The 18,938-nt window shown below is 46.0% G+C and overlaps 1 protein-coding gene across 2 annotated transcripts in view; it reads left to right on the top strand.

The window, feature by feature from the left end:
* The window catches only part of TSPAN7 (tetraspanin 7), a 102,707-nt gene that overhangs the window by 59,835 nt on the left and 23,934 nt on the right, over positions 1–18,938 (top strand). The window lies entirely within an intron of this gene.

Raw genomic sequence — 18,938 nt, 5'->3', positions numbered from 1 at the left:
TGAAAAGTCATTCATTTGGTATTTCATTCATGTCATGCATGGTGTTTGAGTAACCTACAGGTCAGTGAGTTTCAGCCCTTCTGTGCTCAATTCACAGTGTATCTATCTGAAATATCTTTTTGAAAGTCTGGCCCTTTTGGCACAAAGAAAAAGGATTCATTCTTGTTAATTCTAGATTTTCATGTTTCTTGTTGTGGCATGTTTTGGGGTGCTTTCTACTGATAATGAAAGCATCTCTGCAGCTGCAGTGCAGCAAAGTGCACTGCGAAATGCATCACGTCTTTGCAGTGTAGAAACTTGTAACCAAAGTACCAAGATCAATGTAAATGAAGTATGAATGGAAATATCTGTGTATGAAACCTCCGTAAGAAACAGCAGAACAAGCGTTAAAGGAACAGCATGTTTTGCTATGGGGCACCCTTCATGTAAGTTAAATCAAGGAACCAAACAGCAAGAAGAGGAAGAAAAACCTGACCTAAAGACAGGATAAGACAAAGAACAAGACTAGACCCATAAGATACCCAGATAAAGAAAAAAAAAGAACTGTGAAATTCAGGAATTTTTGTCTAAGACTTCTGTGAGGAGTAAAACAAAATAATGAGGCAGAAGTTTCTGAACAATATTCACTCCTGAATGGTATGGAAGATGAGCCCCAAATCAGTTTTTTATGTCCCATTGAGACAAACCCAGGAGACGTTGTGAAGACTAGGCACCCAGCATCTCCTGGCCTCTGTGGTGTGTGTACGCAGGTGATCCTGGCCAGACTAGTTGGTTGGAGACGTGCATCTTGGTGCTTATGAGTATTTGCATGTGAGAGTGTCAGTAAGTAAAATCAGCTTTGGAGTTTCATAAAATAACATCACCTTCTGCTTCCATGACGTCTTACACTGAGTTTTGTTATACTACACTACTCCTACACCTGTAGGCAGAGTCTTGAAGTCCAAGAGAGACTTACAGACTGAGGAAGCCAACGATGATGTAGACTCTCTCAGAGAAGTTCCTGTTACTTGTTGGGCTGTGTATTCTTCTCCAGGGGTTGATCTTGGAGCACTCCCTGTTGGTAACACTTAGATAGGAATAACATGTTTTTTGAAGAAGCAGAACATGCTGGAGCTGTTTGTCAGGGCTGTCACAGCTGGAAGCAGCCTCTGTTGTGCGTTTTCTCCCTGTAAATCCTAGGAAAGTACACAATTCCCTAGCTTTGTCCTCAGCAATGTTCAGGCAGGAGAGCTCCCCAACAACCTGGCATGCTTGGAAGCCACAAGGTCCACCTGTTAATATAATCCATATTAAAATGTAGGTCTTTATATTTTTATATGTTGATTAAGTAGGAGGATGTGCTCCTTTTGTATATGCCTGGGGTTTGGAAGTGAAAGCACTGTAATGTGTGTTAATAATGTGGTTGGCAATATGAAATGGAAAAGGTATGTCTGGTCTTTTCGCATAGTGTTTTGTGTCAAGGGCTTTTTGGGTTTTGGTTGGTTTTTTTTCATTATATGGGGGTGAGTGTAGCAACTCTATTTGCTGTTGCCTTCCTTGCTGATACTGCTGCTATTTTGTTCCTGGGCCGCCAGGCTCCAATACCTTAAGCTTAATGTTGCCCATTTGGTAAGCCACCATGTCGCCGGTGTGTCATCCTGGATTAACAGTGAGCATCAGCTACAGCCAGATAGGATGGCAAATTTGGGAGCTACATCCCTGCCTGGAGCCAGTCACAGTACGGTCTCAGTGACAGCTGCTGGCAGTGTGTAGTAAGAGCTGGTGAAGTAAATAGGAAAGCTTGGTAAATGCATGTAAGAGAGTAATCAACTAGGAATGTGTATGGCTCATGCTCAGCCTTTTAATGCCTTCTATTTTCTTTCATTAGTAGGTGGCTCCCCAAATTGGAGCATTTAAAGATCATAGATGAAGCTTGAACAAGACTGACTGGCAACAGCGCAAACATGAATTTTACGACAACCAGTCAAATGAAATAAAACAGAATGATGTGTGCAATGATGGTAACATTAGCTTGCCTTACTGCTAATATGAATGCTAGTAAGATAAATATTGAATATCTGTAAATAAACTATCATTATACTAGCATGAAACCTCCCTTCAAACTGTAATTCTTCTTGAGAAAGAGGCGATGGTTTTCTTTAATCTTTTCAACAGGCGCTCTACACTGAATCAGTTCCTTTAATTGCTATTCTAAAACATATAACAGTTTTTTTAATGCCTACTTTTTATATTTATCTTTTTACTTTCCATTAATTGCAGTACTTCCATTCAAGCTTGAAAATGAAATTGCTTCCTCAACATATTTCTTCTCTGCTGTGTGTAAACACGGGCTTTTTTTATTAGCCCTATTTTCAGTGAAGCTGAAAGTGCACTAGCGCCGAATGCACAGAGAGACTTTCGCCAGTTGTCTTAGTTACAGTCGCTTTAAAGGAAACTCAGAAGAGCTGCCACGCAGGACAGACCTCCTCTCTTTCTCTTACTGGGGGGGATTTATCTCGTGTTTGGGGGAACTGAAGAGCAGCACCAAGAGCCAGCGGGACGGCCGCTCACCTCTGCCTTTCTGGTGGCTGCTCTGAGCGTCTCAGCAAGGCTTTGCAAGTTGAGAGTCTGAAACTGTGTGTGCCAGAGGTAGGGATCGTGATAAGTCCTCCTCTCTCCTTTCGTTTAAACAATCCACCTACTTCATTTATTTGCTTTGATTGCGGATTTGGTTAGTAAGTATGTTAATGGTATATCAAAACCTGATTAGAGCTGATGAGACGAATAGGCATAAAGAAGTCTTAAAGTATTTAAAAATGAATCATCTTTCATAGCAATAAGATATGCAAAGTCCGGTACAATTTTGTCCATCTGTCATTTAGGACATCACTGTAGTTGTTTCAAGAAAAGAAAACTCGAAGGAGAGAGGAGCAAGCGAACCACCTTCTGCAAATCTTCCACTGCATCTCAAATTAGCAGGAGCATTCCTGCTCGGAAGTTTTTAGGTATCTCACTGGTTTTGACAAAGGATGTTTTACAGGCCAGATGGAGGTACGTCGGCAGGGATGAGCGGTCCGCAGATGAAAGCGGCAGCCATTGCCTCCTGAGGCTCTTCTGAAGGGACTCACAGCAGCTCAGCTACGTATAATGAGAGCGTTAGTGCCTGTGCTCCCAAAGGAGCTGTGGCAAAGCTTCAGGGTGGGATGAGGGAATCCTGCATGTGTCCCACAGCTTCTGGATCCACACCAGAACGTAAGCTGAGTTTAAGCGGTGGGAGACCTATGGTTAAAAAGCTTTTCTGGTGGCCTGACCGACCTGATGGAGAATAGAGTTGCAGGTTAGTTTGTATCTCAAAAGAGCATTAAAGTACAAGCAGTACAGTTACATGGGTGTTATCAGCAATCTGGTAGTGTCAGCTGGTATTACAATTATCTGATATTTTCTACTGCCTTTTTTTTTTTAATAACACCACACAACTTCACAGCTTCAAACATCTGGGTTTAAATTTTTAAGGTTTTGTTCCTGCTCTGGCTGACTTCTTTTTGTTTTGTTTCAGCCTGGATTTAGCAGTTTGAGTGCAAGGCTAGATAAAGAAATGCAGGGGGTTTTGACATGAGAACACACACAGTCATACACACACACTCAAAAGTGTCAGTATTTTCATTAAGCAATTCTAACGTGTAGCAATAAACAACTTATATGTGAGGGATATGCCTTTATTTTCAGACCCATACAGATGTGCAATACCCACAAACACAGGCACTCCTACATCTCAACTATTTAAGCAACAGTATGTGTATATGTGTAGAAATATAAAACACAATTCAGTTGTTTCTTTTAATGTAATCCAGGGACTTTTGGTGAATGATCACAGGTCATAAACTATTTTGAAATAATATTTATAAACTATGGTGTGTCAGCTGGGGGGGGGGGTGATCATTTTGAATTTTGATTCTTGGAAATATTTTTCTATTAATAAGATGGTGTACTGTAGTACACTAGTACTACAGTAGTAGTAGGCCAGTTCACTGCAACCTTGTGCTAAGTGCTAGGACCATGCTAGGGAATTGTAGCTTCTCTTCTGCAGTCCTTCAAAGCTGCCTTGTGACTTGCCCCTTTCTACCAGCCTGGCTTGTGGAGCAGTCATCTTTTTTCCGCTGAGGTTAAGGATATTCTGATCGCATAGCCTCACACGCACAGCCGAGCATCACCTCCTTGAATAGCCAACTTGCTTGCGGATAAAGACATTGTATCCCTGATAAACCTGCAAGGAAGGGAGTCGATGGTCACTCCAGCTGGCAACTGGTCTCCCTGAGAAGGCCCCTGACACCCACATAATTGTTTCAGGGGTGTGTGTGTCTGATTTATCCATAGGCAGTTGCCGATTTTAAGGATTGTGCATTCTAAAAAGGCACACTTACACATTTCCCAAAACTTTTAGAAGTTAGGAGCTGGCTGCACATGGTGTCTGTTTACTGTGTGGGCTCTGGAGGAACTGACAAATCTGACTTTCATCGGCCTTCTTCCTCCTCCTTTTAGCTGTTAGGAAGATAGGACTTGAGAGAACAACCGTGGTGATTAAATCCATCTCCCAGCAGTGCAGGAGAGTGCACGGAGCATCTGTGCACCACGGTCCATGGGAATGCCTTCCTGTTGGGGTTTAGAGCAGATATTTCCTTCCTCCCTCTAAAAAAGCATTTGAGTATTAAAAGTGACTTCTGGCTTTGACTTTGGCTTCTTTAGGAGGAGTGGCACACGAAAAACAGAGCTGCATGCAAATGAAAAACAGAGCAGTATGAAAAACAGTTGGGTAGATGGAAAGCCAGAGTGCTGGACCTTGACTGGGACAAAACTGGGTTATTTTAGAGTAGAACAAACCATACTTTTGCCCTCTTTAGCCTTGTTTTGTTACTTTTTTTGCTTCCTTGGCTGCGTTGCTACCTGTGTTTGGGAGCAGCTAAGGTATGGGTGAGAGCAAATACAGATGGTTATGGAGTACATCATTGGTTTTGAAGGACTGACTTGGGTACGCTGAAACGAGAACACTTGCCTTCTCATGATGGCCCACGTGAGCTGTACAGCCACATAGCGGGGATCCACCATATGTACACTGCCTGCCGAAAGCAGACCTGTATCCACTGGAGGAGTTCACTGCGGCACTGGGCCTGAAAGAGCTGGAGAGGAAAACATGGCTCATGCGAAAGGAGAAAAGGAAAGAGCCAGAAGTTTCAATTATGAAAGAAATGTGTTATTTCTGGAAAAAAGCAGTCAGAATGGCAGCTCTCAGCTCGTTCTGAGTATGATTAGGAGAATGTAAATAACCGGTGATTTTCCATAAAATGGGATCAGTACATTAGGGGTTTAGTTGCAATAATAAAATCCTTTTAAAACGTTAAACAAAGCCCTTATCAGATCATTACATGTGCTCCTGAGCTGATTTTTGCATGGATTGAACTGAAATGAACACTGCAGCTGACGACCTTCTTGGCAGAGGTGGCCTGGCACTGCACGGGTGGAGGCTACGGGTGGAGGCTACGAGCCCCCCGGCACCCTGCTTCTTCTTCACAGGCTCCAGCCAATTAGGGATTTTAGCAAGGCCCTCCTGCTCCCCACTTGTGCCGCTGCCCAGCAGCCCCTCTCCCACGGGTGAAGGGAGGAAAGCTGCCCAGCTGTCATCTTTCGCAGGCAGCGGTCGTGTTGCCAGCTTCACCTCCTTCCCTCCCACCTCGCTCCTCCACGAGGATGAGGCTGCTCCTCACCTCATTACTCTCATTTCCACCCTAAATGCATTTGTGGCCAGCGTGTGCCCGCTTTGTTCCCAGCGTAGTTGTCCTTTGACATAAATAGCTCTCTCTTGTCCTTGGTGTGTAATCCCCTTACAGGCAGGTTCATATCCCCTTACCCCTCTTTATCCCACTTCGTGCGAGGCTTTGAAAGCCACGCGTCTCGCCTTCTGCTAGAGAGGCTCTCCATTGCCTGGGAGTCTTTCTTTATGCCTGTTGCAGTATCACCTCACCTTTCTTGAATGGGGATAATCAGACTTATGCCCATTGCAGATTGCATTACGGCATTGCAGATGGGGCTCACCAGTGCCTTGTGCAGTGGCAGCCCGTGCGCAGCCTCTTCTGGGAATACCTTGCCTTTGGAAATGCACCATTGGGTTGCATGTGCCTTTTTCTCTATGTTTGTGCCATGAGTGGTTCCTCATAAACACCATGGTCAGCTGGCATTCAGAAATCCTTTTCCCCCACTATTATTTGCAAATTTAGGAGCTTGAAACTTCTGGCACTGGTCCCAGCAGCACGACCTTGAATTTGGTACTATTGGATTGCATTGCATATCTATTATCGCACATTTCAATGCCGTATTCTGCTATTTCTGAAGGTTATTAGGAGCATAGACGCTTGAATACAAAGCAGTTCCGAGAGAGTTTCACACCACTGCTGTTGTGTGTGGTGACTAATGAGCTTGTAAATGATTTTTTAATTCTTTTCAAGTTTTCTTACTGCTAAATCTTAACTTTGTAAGACCAGCAGATAAATAAACTGATAGCTCTGCTTTTCCTCCAGTTCCCACAGCCTGGAGGAGAAATCGCTCTGGGTCTCGTGCTGCTGTGGATGTCCTTACTGCCTCTCATTATATTCAGAAGGAAGCTGTGTAAGATCAGCAAAGTCATAATTACAGAAATATAATAGCCATATGGACAGTGGCAGACTAGTGCCTAGTTAAGGATGGAATTGGACTGATCCTGCTCTGCATCTGCCCCAGAGTTTTTGTGCGCCCAACAGGCCTGGTTGCTACCTTTGCTCTCCGGGCACATTGCTGGTGATGGTGCAATGGAGAATCCTTTTTCCACGTGCTGACTATGTGCCTGTGTTAGATGGGTGCAATAATTCCCTGGAAGAGCTTCCTCTCCTAAACTGCATTGCACCAACTCCCTTTCAGAGTTGTTTTGCAGAGTCTTTGCTGACTGTATCTATTCTGACAACTTTTATGGTGTCTGCTGTCATCCAACGCTTGTGCGAGTGCAAAAGAGTGGTTTTTTTCTGTACATTTGGCTCAGGATGCACACATTATATTTTCTTCCTCTCTAGAGCTGGGTGAACTGCACCACATGGTCACTGTATGCTCACTGCATGTTCTGGTTTTCGTTTTATTCCTGTTGAGAGATGAAGAAGTTTTGATGATTTGCTTGGGTTTAAGATGGTGTAGCGTGACGCTGTAGTTTGTTGCTACATGTCTGAAGACTGGTACACGTGCAGGGAGGAATTCCTGTGCTGACTGATCCGCTGAAACTACCAAAACTCCTTCACGGGAGACTCTCTCAAAGTCTTCCCTACCCTGGTCCGTCCTGAGGTGCAAGAGAGTCTTTCCACTGGAGTCTAGATCATTCTTGTGGCAGCATGGGCTTTGAACGTAGTGCTAGTCTGATGGCCGTGGATAGCACTGGAGGCTGTTTTTCAGGGTGTTTCATTTTATTCCTTTCTTCACATAAGGATTATAAAAGTTTAGATTTTGCATGGATTTATTAGGAGGGAAGCAATCAACGAGCATTTAAGAAACAATAAAGGATTTAAATAGGGGATATTACTGTTTCAAAACATCTAGTCTTGATTATCTTGCAGTTTTTATCTTTTGAAGCCTTATATCTCAGTAAAATTGGAGAACTGTTTTAAAGTTTGAGGTCAAACTATGCTGTGTAAACCACATTTCTGTCATCTTTGTGTATTGCTGCTGCAGGGATTTGAAAGTGCGAATATGAGGGACAGCTGCTGCATCTAAGCTTCCAAAAACTTTCAGGTCCCACAGGTAAATATTCTCTGGCTATGCAGTTTGCTGATGATCTGTGAGTTCCTTCTATTCTGCTATATATAGTACTAGACCTTCAAAACAACCACTATTTCTTTGGTTAGGATTATGCTTTCTTATTGATATTGAACTGAATATACATGTGTTTAAAGTTATACTTGTTGAAGACTTGGCAATTTTCAATACCATGTTAATCGTTCAAAAATAGATTTTGACATTCTTAAAAGCACGGAAGTTCGGCAAGGAGGGAAGGACATCTCTAAAAGAAATGGAAGAAAGTAAGCCTAGCCTGCCCTAAATATTTGTTAAACAAGCAAGTAAACAGAAAAAAAAATAGTGGCCACAAATTTCAGACATGAAAGGAGACGTGCTGGAGCGTGTCCAGAGAAGGGCAACGCAGCTGGTGAAGGGTCTGGAGCACAAGTCTGATGAGGAGCGGCTGAGGGAACTGGGGTTGTTTAGCCTGGAGAAAAGGAGGCTGAGGGGAGACCTTATCGCTCTCTACACCTACCTGAAAGGAGGTTGTAGAGAGGTGGGGGTCGGTCTCTTCTCCCAGGTAACAAGGGACAGGACGAGAGGAAATGGCCTCAAGTTGCGCCAGGGGAGGTTTAGACTGGGTATTAGGAAATTTTACTTCACGGAAAGAGTTGTCAAGCATTGGAACAGGCTGCCCAGGGAAGTGGTTGAGTCGCCATCCCTGGAGGTATTTAAAAGATGTTTGGATGAGGTGCTTAGGGGCATGGTGTAGTGGTGGTTTTGGTAGTGTTAGGTTTACGGTTGGACTCGATGATCTTAAAGGTCTTTTCCAGCCTATACGATTCTGTGATTCTGTGATTCTGAGACTCATAACTTTGAGGAGGACCTGCTGGTTTGTTTAGCCAGGCAAATGTGGAGGTTTCAATCATCTGAAAGGGTATGGGTTGGTCTGTATCCACCTTGACAAGCCATTGACTTGCGGTGCCGCAGCGCCAGTGCCATGCCGTGCGCTCAGGCAGGGCAGCGCTGCCCGTGCAGCCCCATCAGCTCCTCAGCAGAGCACGGCCCCGGTGTCGAGAGCGGCGGTGCGGCAGGGCAGTGCCAGGCTGCCAGCGATGCTGTGCTCCACGCATGCCGGCAATGCTCCAGGCTGGTGTCGGAGGAGAGCTGTGCTAGCAGCTCTGAGGTCATCGGTGGACAAAATGATTGACTCATTTAAAGGGCAGGCTGTTACAGGGCTGCTTTGTCTGACTATCGAAATCTTCAAAGGGATGGGTTCCCGTTCTTCACCTGGGACCAGAAGGGACAGCCTGGAAATCCAGTGCTGAGACTGAGAGTCCACCGTGGGAAGTTGTTCCACCTCTTGAAGCCCGTCAATGAATAGCAGAAAGGCAGAGCTTGGAGCGGGCCACAGCTATCCTGTGATGTGGCTCCTGCAGAAGAGAGTCCTCCTGTAGTCACTGGACATCAGTCCTGACAGTGACTTTCAAGCTCTTGGCAATGTTCTCGTCCACCAGTCGGTGATTGCCCAAGAGGAGTAGAAAGAGAGGTGGACACTGTCATCTTTGAGAGCAGCAGATGGAAACAAAAGTCTTCTCTGGTGAAACAGACACTAACTTGGGGTGACTGGTGAGGTGGGGTGCTCTTCTTTCTGTGTTCATCCATACCTAGGATGCCAGGGCTAGATTCCTCTGTGGGTGCTCTGCCCGCTGTCAAATCTAGATGGTGACTTAATTGCCTCTCATCGACTCCTCCCATCCCAAAGACTGCTGAACCATTAAGACTGGTTTTAATTAAGTTTAACCTGGGTGCCAGAAGGTTTGCTTCTCCTTTTGTCACGTACAGGAATGCCATCTCTGCTTTCCCATCCATTAGCCTTTTGCTGTGCTGGAATTCAGTTGCAGTGTGGTGAAAACTCCTTGAGTTTGGATGACATTCATGGATAAGCCATATCCCGACTTTAGTAGCAAGAATAGATCTCTAGCCAAATACCAGACAGACTAGGCCCTCTTCAGAGCAAATACATGACAGAGGAAGAAGGATATTCAGAAGAAAAATCAAGGAAAGAGCAGCTTAGCTGCAGGTGAGGTTTCAGCAGTGCAGGTGCAGCATTTGCAGAGCGTCCTGGAGGTGTGTTGACCAGGTGCATGCTGCAGAGATGCTGCCTCACTGCCGCATCAGGTCTCTGTGGTTGGCCTCCGCTGTCACCATGTGCCTCTTGGAAGGGGATGGAGAATGTCAAACACCCATCAGTGCAATGTCAAGCTCGAGCAGCATTCTCGGTCCTGGCTTTGTGCCTTAGCCTTTGCCCAGCTGCTGGCCCTTGAAAACGGAGCTCTGTGAGCCCGATTCGTGACAAAGGAGGCTATGGCTGTCTGCCGTCTCTAACCACAGCTCAGCAGAGGAGCTGCAGGTGAGGGGAGGTGAGGCCCGGTCCTGCTTCCGTCATGGCTTGGACAAAACAGGTGACCTGCTGCTAGCCACCCACCTGAGGTGCGTGGTCCTGCCTGACGCAGGCTGCAGCTCTGCAGAGGCTCTGGCTGCTGAGCAGGTCGAAGCTGAAGCCATCCAGCCACTCTCCGGAAACAGCCTGTGCCCCCACAAGCTCGGTCCAAAGCAGGCTTGCCCCCCACCAGCCTGGTTTTTGTTCTGGTGGCCACAAACCGCCGTGCAACTTCTTCACAAGTGACCACAACTGACATGCATAGGAGCCATGGCACGCGCGATGAATCAGTATTTGGGAAGTGCGAATGGCTGCAGGGCTCTAAGCCATGCCCCACAAGCTAACGATGGGTGCTGAAGGCACCTCCTTTCTCTAATTACATGCTTTAGCTTGCAGAGTGGGATGCCGCTTTTGATGTCTCCAAACTGTAAGTTCTTTTTCCTTAGACGTTCAGTCATGCATATTTAAAGCTACATTTCAAGAAATTAGGTCTGAAAATTCCCAGCAGAAATGTATTTTTGCACTTTATTTTTATCCAGAGTTGACCACATTTTTGTCTGCAGCTGACTTAAAAGACACATCAATTAATAGAGCCACTGGTGACTAAACTGTAAAACAGAATATTTTCTCTCATTTAATGAAGTGTCTTACATAAAAATAAGCATAACCCTCATGATGAAAAACTTATTTTTACTAAGATTTCCAAGTTCTGTAAGTGCAAGGTGTAATAAAGCTGAGTTTGCACCATAAGAATATGACTTTTTATTATAACCATTCATTATGTGCATGGTCTTAGTATGGAGATCAGGTCCCAGATCTCATTATTCTTCCTGAATCTTCCTACAAGTGGCATGTAATTAATTATTTCCTTATAGGAAAATTCTATAAGAATAGGTATTTGCTACTGCATTAGCAAGAAATGATTAGGTTTGAGCCACGGTGCAAGGGTGTTTTCAAGCTCTTGCGTTGTGTTCCCCCCCCACACCGCACTCTTTGTTAGTGCTTTTAGGACTTCTGGGGCCATATCCAGTTCTTCATCCTGCAGCAAACAAAATTACTCTGATGTTTTCTTCCCTGCTGTTCATTAAATGATCATTGGCCTTTTCTCCTGGTTGCAAGGAGAAGGCTGCAATCATCTCTCTGTGATTTTTAACGTGTTTTCCCTACAGAGTGATACAGCCCTGGTTGTCATTTCTGCCCTAGCCTGCATGGAAAGTGTTATTAAACCTTGGTGTATGGTTAGTGTATGGATGGGTGGGGGTGCTGGGAGAGAGCTGGGTCGTATACACAATTTGCATTTCCTATCAGAGGTCATTTAACTCTGCTTCCTTGTAGTTGATAGAGGCATGGTTAAAGTTAGGGATAAGTACACACTCTGTTGTCTGCAGAGTCGGTGGCGAGTAGCCAAAATCAGCTCCGTGATAACTCAGTATTCAGTCTGGCATCTATCTGAGAGTCAGCATTTTACTTTCTTTTCCTATTTTTTTTTTACCAGCACTACAGTTTGACCTCTGAGGATGTTAATCTGATGGCAGGTCAGTCAGGACAACTATTCATGTACTTGTAATAGTGTCCCAACAAGGAAAAGCACTGAACCTTAAAAATATTTTTTAATAGGATAGTAGTCCAGTTACAGAAAGTAGCTGTGCAAGAACAGGTTGTTAAGCTTGGCATCAGTGTGTCTAATCAAAATCTCCTCCACTGTATTTCAGGGCAAATCTGGTGGCTGTCCCCAGCCCGGGTGCACTAGGTACTCAGCTCTGACCTGGTGGTGACATGAGAGCAGAGGCAGCATCCCCGTTGCTGTAGTTTGCACATGCTGGTATCCCTGATGATGGTTTCTGCAGGGAGGGCATGGGCCAGTAGTTTTAATACATGGGAATCACAGTTTTGGATGGAAACAGCAAGAGCTGTGGTGGGTAATCAACTTTGTGACAGCAGCTAGCGCTAGACGGATGCTGAGCAGCAGGGATCATAACTCAAATGGATTGCTGGGGCGAAGGGACGAAGCAAGAGCCGTTGTGCTGGACACCCGGTGCGTGCAGCAGGAAGACACAACTCTGAGCCCAAAGAGTTGCGGCCTACCCGGGTGAGAGGCAATGCATTGCAGAGAGGAATGTCATCTAACAAATTTATCTTATGGCCTTTTTTTTTAAATCCTTTTGGCTGGATTTTCTTAGGAAGATATTACTTAGATGGGAAGCCGGCAGGAAAGGAGAGGAAGAGGGACAGGCTTGAGTTAGAAGAGCAGGGAGACAAAAAATTGTCATGTCAGGTACTGGGGGATGCATTAAGATATAGTGAAGTCAGGGACTGGAAGGCACTAGAGCAGTTATGTACCAGAATGGCTACTGAAGGTGTTTTCTCCTAACACAGTGACCTTTACAGACTGTCTCTCAGTTTGCAAATGGTCTGGAAATGGTTATTCATTGGCTTGCAACTTTTTCTTCAGTAGTGTCTTCACTGAGTAGAGTATAGTTATAGCGGATCTTGAAAACAGGCAAGGAAGTTTTACCAGAAACATTTGTTTCTGTCTAGCATCAGAATTTCTTTGTTTTCTTTTTTTTTTTTAAAGCATCTTCATTTTTAATGGAAATACTAGGCAGCACCATTGGTGACTGCACCTCTGGTGGTGGTTTTGTGTTTCACTTTTTTCTGTCAATGGGCATAATTTTTTATTTTTTCCAAAGGGGAGGTAAGGGCATGAACAAGTTGCCTTCTTCCAAAGGTACAGCTCATGACATCTTCATTTCTTATTAGCTCCAGCAGAGGTCGATCCTGTGCAAAAGGTAACCCAAGTTGGTTTTGTAGGTGTAGTCAGGATCACCAGATGTGAGAACAGAGGATTCAGCTGTGTTGCTGGCTTACATGCATCTCCACGTTGCATCATATCTTTTCGTATTGTTTTGCTCCTGCCTGTGAAGAGCTGACATTGAAGCTCAAAGGAGGACTGATGTGTGTTTTAGTTGCCCGCCTGCCTGATGAGAGTCCAGAGGCTGAGGCAGGAGAAGATTCAAAGCCAGCCACTCCCATTGCTCGGCAGGCTGTAAAGCAAGAACATTTTGCATGTGATCCTTTGCCTATTTTGGGAAAGTTATAAAATTTTCAGAGGTAGGCCAGTTATTTTTAAGCTTCTCTGGACGTGCTTTTAATGCAGGATTTGTTCTGGATGCTGTCAAGGTCAACTGTTTTCTTCACGAAAAAGTTTCCCTCCTTTGGGGAAATGTCTGGTAGATCTAATTATCTGTGTGCCTTGGTCCTCTCTCATTTCCTCACAGCCTGCTAAACCTATAGCTAGACCTTTCAGCTTCAGCCAAGATGGATTGCATTAGTTCTTGTCTGCCTTCCCCTGGCTTCATCCATTTTATGGACAGACTTTCTCTACCCTGTTTGAGGAGAAGATTGCAGTAGACCTGTGCAGAGACAGTGTACCTCTACCAAAATGCAGGGAGGCTGGTGTTTGGAAAAGGAAGTATTGGAATCGAGGAGCTGAAAATATCAGCAACATGGGCATTTTCCTTGCATCTGACTCTTTGCTGCTGCTTTGGATCTCTTTTTAAGTTGCGCATATTTTACATTCATTTAGCAAGGCTGCAAATATGAAAGGAAATAGAAAAATGATACCTACAATGAGATCCTGATTAAGGAAGCTGCCCTCCTGCATCTCAGTTCTGTGGATAAAGAACCGGCCCAGGGAAATGCTGAGCTCTTCCCACTGCTTTTGGAAGCAGTAGGGATTGCTGCGTGCTCCCTATCAATCAGGATTAGGTTCCAAATTTTATTTTGCCAGAGCTTAGGAATCAAAATAGCTGACATCTGTAATTAACAGGAGGACATGAATTATGTAGACAAATAAACTAGCAATTACTGCTGCACATTTATCTTCACCTTTGTAAATGATAAACTTTAAATGTTCCATATGGAAACCCTGCGTATAAATTAGTTCCTCTGCATTTGGGCCTCTTGAATCTCTGTGGATGTGAGATGTACTAGCTTTCATACCTCCTATCTCAGTTTAAGGCAGCAGCTCCCTTTATACCATGCTCCCAATGCTCTGTGAGATGTGGGGTATGAAGACAACAGACTCAGTTAGGATGTAGCGTGCATTCAGTTTAAAGGGGTACATAGTGTTTTCCTGTCTAATTCTGACAGAATTAAAGTTAGTGCACTTTCAAAAATTATTCTCTGAATCCTCTTCTCTTATTTACGTAGTTCGTCGCTGTCACTCAGAAGGAGGGGGTTGATAGTTTAATCTTTGTCCCAGCACTATTAAAAGAAGTAATTGTTAGACATGATTCTGTTGCCCTTTCTTGAGAAACTGCATGTGTTTAGCATTAGTTCTGATTTCAGCAATGCCCAGTGTTATCAGAATATCCCTCTCCCTGGCTCCTATAAAGCTGCAGCGCATACCCTTGTATTAACACTGTCGGCCATAGCTTTGTCTGTGTCTCTTAAAAGCAGATGGTTTATTGGACAAGTGAAGTCAGACCTAACATTCGGTTCAGTCGTATTTCTGCCTGCCTGTAGCATGTTAACTTTTTCACCACATCCAGTCAGCTCCAGAACTGGGGGCAATACTGCAGATAACATTGGAAACATCTGTACTAATGCTGAAGGAAGGCAAAAGAGTGAGAAAGCCTGCCTTTGACTGAAATGGGTGACTGGTGGGATGTGTCTGTGATACCATGCTTGAGGAGAGGCAGGACAAGGCCAGGAGAGATGCTTTGGTGGTCCCTGGGCAGTCTTGCTGTCCTACTGACAGTTCATTCAGATGCGAGAGTAGATGTGTGATACACAGCGTAAATGTGAGATATACAGAGATGTTAGCTGGGAAGGAGCAGGGGAGCATAACGATGCTTGGGAGGCCAGTGAGGTTTGGGCATGATGCACCCCAGAGCAAGGGGTAGAGCTGGTTGGGGTTTTTTTTTCCCAGATTTTTTTTTTTTTTAAGCCAGAACATGCCAATTCATCTAGATTAAAACACTCCACAGGAACATCTTGATTTCAGTGGAGTTTTTCTTAGAAAATGACCAGGTGGCCTACCTGCTTCATTTCCTGCCATCTCGTCGGCCGAGGGTTTCTGGGCTGTGTTTGCTGAGCCTGAGTTCAGACGCAATGAAAAGTGAGACCTGCTAGTGCTAAACAATGCGATTTCTAGTTGCATGCAGTCTTTACAATCCTTGCCCTACTCGGATGTCTCCTACATTGGGGTTTTTTTTAACCTTTAAAATGTTTGACCTAAATGAAGGGCAGGCCTAATAATGTTTTATTGAATGCTACATCTCGGGTTTCCTGGCTGAGGAAACGTGAGTCTAGGGGCTTCCACCACAGTGCATTTTTTTAAGGAAGACATGATCTACCTTTGATGAAATCCAGGATTAAATAGCTTTCTAATAATGTTGAAGGCTGGAGAAAGAGGACAGGAAAGAACCAGAAGTTGCAGGGTGCGTGCAACCGACCTTTCTTTTCCTTTTCTGGTCCCAAAAAGAAATAGTGATTCAAGTTTGCTGGTCTTGAAAGGTCGGTGCTGTAACGGTGTATCAAAGGGTCTCTTAATTTTGTCAGTTGCCCTCAGTTTGGCATGTCTCAGCCTATGAACCTGGAGCAGGTATCAGTAACTTGCAAACCTGTGCTCTGCTGAGACTGACAGCAACTTCTCCCACCCAGGGGCAGGCAGGAGAAGACAGCTACGCTGCCGATCTGCTGGTGTGCTGTGCTGCGCTGGAGGGGACAGGAGCCGCCCCGGGGGTCTCAGCCCCACGTCGAGAAGGGTTGTCCTCGTGCTGGAGCAGCACTGCAGCAAGGCCTGTGGCGGGGCGGTCACCAGAGCGAAATAAGAACTGCTTTGGTGGTGGCTGCTAGCAGGAGGTGCTGTGGGGAGTGTCAGGGATGGGGAGTTGTCGTGGTTTAACCCCAGCCGGCAGCTCAGCCCCACACAGCCGCTCGCTCGCTCCCCTCTGGGTGGGATGGGGGAGAGAATCGGAAGGGTAAGAGTGAGAAAACTCCTGGGTTGAGGTAAAGACAGTTTAATAGGGAAAGCAAAAGCTGCGCACACAAGCAAAGCAAAGCAAGGAATTCATTCACTCCTTCCCATCGGCAGGCAGGTGTTCAGCCATCTCCAGGAAAGCAGGGCTCCATCACGCTTAACGGTGACTTGGGAAGACAAACGCCATCACTCCGAACGTCCCCCCCTTCCTTCCTCTTCCCCAGCTTTCTATACTGAGCATGACGCCATATGGTATGGAATAGCCCTTTGGCCAGTTTGGATCAACTATCCTGGCTGTGTCCCCTCCCAGCTTCTTGTGCACCTGGCAGAGCATGGGAAGCTGAAAAGTCCTTGACCAGTGCAGCAACAACTAAAACATCCCTGTGTTATCAACACTGTTTTTAGCACAAATCCAAAACATAGCCCCATACTAGCTACTATAAAGAAAATTAACTCTATCCATCCCAGCCAAAACCAGCACGGGAATGCTTCAGGGCAGGGCACGAGACCTTCAGGGCTGGGACGTTTCCTCGCTGGGTGGACTCTGAGGCGCGGGGCTCTCCCGGCAGCAGCCCCGCGCCAGGCTGGAGGGAGATCACCATACGTCAGGAGGTGAAATGAAGCACTTGGGCCTGGAAACACGTGCAGAAAGGGAGCATCCATCAAAATAGCGTGAGAGGTGGGACAGTTTGCAAGCATTAAAAAGAGCTGACCAAAGCCAGCACAAATGGTTTGCAAGCCCATTTGTGGACATGAAACCTGTCTGAGTTTCTGGGTCTTGTTATGGCAGTAGGATCTGGCCCTGAGCACGGATAAGCCAGGCCTGCCCTGGCTGCTGGCACAAATCTCTCTAATGATGTTGTCTGTTTGGGGATGGATGCGTGCTTTGACTGTTTTATCCAGGGGTGGGCTACAAACTGCTTAAACCAAGGTTTGTATAAAGTCCAAGGAAAACTTCAGAGCTCTTTTCTGAATCCAAAGCATTGGGTATGTTTGTGACAGACCTTGAAACCTGATATTTTGTTGTTTGTTTTTTTTTTCTTTTGCTTTCCCTTAACTACACCAGAGGACAGGACGGCACAAAAAGCTGGATAACGTCATGATGTAATAATCACAGCTTCTGTTTTTCCATCCACGCTGTGAGTTTTACATCCATAAGCACTGAGGGTGCGTTTCACCTGCCTGGCTCTGGTTGCATGCAGTGTAGGTGGCTCTGCCTCGAGCCCCCGTCACCTGTGGGACCCAGCGCTGTGACCAAGGGGGTGGTCCGAGATCTGCTTTAGGAGGGCAGGGTCTCCACATCGGGGGTCCCAGCAACGGCAGCGAGTGAGCAAAGCTCCCCGACGCAGCTGTGAGCCCGGGCGCTGCCAGCCCAGCCCTGGAAGTTGCTCCGTGGGCTTCATTAGTCCTGCCCCGAGGGCAGCAGCCTGCCCGCAGGACCCCCCTCGGCCCCCTGCCTGCGTGGGGGCTCCTGCCTTGCACTGGGCCACGGAGGCAGAGCCGTCATTAGCCCCTGGGCAAGGAGATGGTGTGGTACGTGATGGCTAGTAAATATCGAAAATGGCTGAGCTATCGAGGCAGCCCTTCCTTGCGCATTCTTCCTCCGATCGGCTGCCTCTGTGCGTATTCAGACTCTGAGCTTGAAACCATAAACAAACAAACAAACAAACAAACAAACAATCCATGAAGTCAGAGGTGCTTGAGGGAGGCGGCGAAAGCCAGGGTTGCCTTCATCACATCGCACTTGTTGCGGCTGGCATTGCGTAAAGTGGGGCCGAGGCTCAGAGAGACCGCTCTGACCCTTCTGCTCCCCCGGGGCTGTGGGGGGAATGGGGTCCCAGCCCTCCAAAGAGCAGCTACTGACGGTTCTCCCACAGCTCCCTACGTTTGGGCAGATCTCTCCTGTAGTCACTTTTTAGAAGCAAACATTTTTTCTTTGCCTTTGCTAATGCTTGTTTTTCTGTACCACTCCAGATGTCTCATTTGGGGCACCGTAGCCTCTGCAGCTGCCAGTTCATTTCTTCTGTGTCTGCTGAGGAGCTGGGGTGGGGTTGTGCCCCCCTTTTAGCACAGGATGTAGTTGTCATAGCTTTGCCAGGACAAATCTTAACTCTTGGAGGGGCCATGCGAAGGCCAAGTTTTGCTGTAGAAGCCCACCGGTGGAGCAGGACTGCTGCTCTCGTGCTCTGTGTGTGCTGGCTGTTGCAGGTGTTTATATATAAAGCTGCTCTGGATGGTGAATCTTGGCTCAGGGGGGGCTCTAAAAGTCAAGAGGCTTGTGGTCGCTCTCTTCTGCCTGCCAGGATATCTGAAATATTTTGTACGTCTCCAAGAGAAGATGCGTTGATCATATCCATATATCTATCTGCCACTGTTTATCTTGATGATTTCCTAATCATTTTCCATTCTGCCACTGAACTATATGATCATGGTCTGAAGGGAAACATTACAGTGGGAAAGGAGTGGGGAAGACTGGGGAGAGACTGTGCATTGCAGGAGGTGCTCCGGGTTTCCTTTTAGACCTTTCAGATGCGAATGGACCCCCATCACCTATGGGGCCTGACCCACAGGTCACGCTGGACACAGAATTAGGCTGGCGTGGTGGTTTCAAGTCAAATGAAGGAATTGCTTGGTTGATCAGGTACAGCCATACAGGGCTCATTTCCACAGCCTCTTGGGGCAAGAGGTAGAGTAGGAGAAGATGCGTAGAGATGGTGAGTGGCAGGAGCAGTGTGTATTCCTGCT

The sequence above is a fragment of the Ciconia boyciana genome, chromosome 1 (genome assembly GCF_034638445.1).
Source record: "Ciconia boyciana chromosome 1, ASM3463844v1, whole genome shotgun sequence".
In the NCBI taxonomy this organism is placed as follows: domain Eukaryota; kingdom Metazoa; phylum Chordata; class Aves; order Ciconiiformes; family Ciconiidae; genus Ciconia; species Ciconia boyciana.
Note: the sequence above shows the minus strand (reverse complement) of the source record. Positions and strands in the feature narration are given on the sequence as shown.